The sequence below is a fragment of the Galeopterus variegatus genome, unplaced genomic scaffold (genome assembly GCF_000696425.1).
Source record: "Galeopterus variegatus unplaced genomic scaffold, G_variegatus-3.0.2 Scaffold16209, whole genome shotgun sequence".
NCBI classification, from domain to species: Eukaryota; Metazoa; Chordata; class Mammalia; order Dermoptera; family Cynocephalidae; genus Galeopterus; species Galeopterus variegatus.
Window position 1 is genome coordinate 25,970 of NW_007742320.1, and position 1,559 is coordinate 27,528.

The following is a 1,559-nucleotide window of genomic DNA, read 5'->3' on the forward strand; positions in this document are numbered from 1 at the left end:
CAACTGTGGGCATCTCTGCCCAGCACTGGCCCTCGTTACATGCCATCTTCTATCCACCTCTCGGGCATGCTGCCCTGGGCATGCTCGTGTATGTTCTTCACTACTGTCTGCCTGCAGAATCCAGGCCTCACACCTGGGGCATGTGGAAGAACTTGTCTCTCCCCTTACCTGTCTCTGGGAAAGCTCCAACTCTACCTCTGAACTCAGAGCTCCCACTTCTGCAATGCAAACACACCATCTGTCCCTTCCTCTTCAGGGACAAACCAACACCATCTTCCCCAACAGAACCTTGCAAAGGTCATCCTGCCCTCCCTTCCTGGGGTGAGGGGGGAAAAGAAGATAGCAAATTCAGTTACTTTTTAAAAATTGAAGTCAACCCATTACCTGTAGTTTCTGTATTAGATTCATTTGTACTACTACTAAGTTTTTTATTAATTTGCTTCATATCCTGACCGTTTGCCAAGCTGGTACCACACTTGGCTGACAAATACATCTGCTGTAGCCAAGAAAGAAGAAAGCATTTTTCCTTCTCAGATAACATCAGACTTGTGATTTCTCCTGGGATCCTGCCACACAGGCCACTCCCACGCAGTGGCTGGCAGTGCCCCTGTGATCCTCACTGGAAGTAGGGGACAGGGGAAGACGGGCTGGAGGCAGTGACCCAGGCTGCCATCACTAGCTCAGTACTAGCATACGCTGCTGCATCCGACGCGGCTCCTGAGTTATTAACAGCTGAACAGAATTCCAAACCTTCTGTTCCTAACACATTTCTAACGCCTTTCATAATCCACAGTTGTTATCAAAAGGCATTTGCAGCTGTGAAGAAAGGTGGGTGGGCAGACAAAATAAATTAATAAATGAAGAGTTCCTGTGTAGAATGCTCAGCTCAGCACAGCTTGAAGTCTTACCATGGCCCACCTCGGGATAGGGCAACCTAGTCAGGCTTCCTTTTCTCCTCCACCCTNTGAATGTGGCTCTGGTATAAAAACTAAATGACCTGAAAATCTATTTGTACTCAAATTACTTTCTCTACTCTCTTCTTACCAAGTGAGAGGAGGTGCAGAGTAACAAGGAATTCTAACTCCTATAAAAACACACACTATTAGAATTTCTCCAAGTGCAAGTTCTGAGTACTCTGCACAATGACTGCTTCGGCATGGAGTTTAATCAATAATCTCTTTATTTTTATTCCCATGTTTCTATGAGTTCCTGGCTTCTCCAAGAATATGCTACCGGAGTCCAATAAATGTCGCTTTACTGTAATTCTCAAAATCAGACTTCATCTGCTGTAAGCTTCCAGCTACGAGTCTCAATAACTTGAGGCCTTCTCTCTCTCTCCCCCTCGGTGGAATCAAATAATTGTCCCAGTATTTGCTTTTCCTATTGCTACAGCCAACTGTGGGCATCTCTGCCCAGCACTGGCCCTCGTTACATGCCATCTTCTATCCACCTCTCGGGCATGCTGCCCTGGGCATGCTCGTGTATGTTCTTCACTACTGTCTGCCTGCAGAATCCAGGCCTCACACCTGGGGCATGTGGAAGAACTTGTCTCTCCCCTT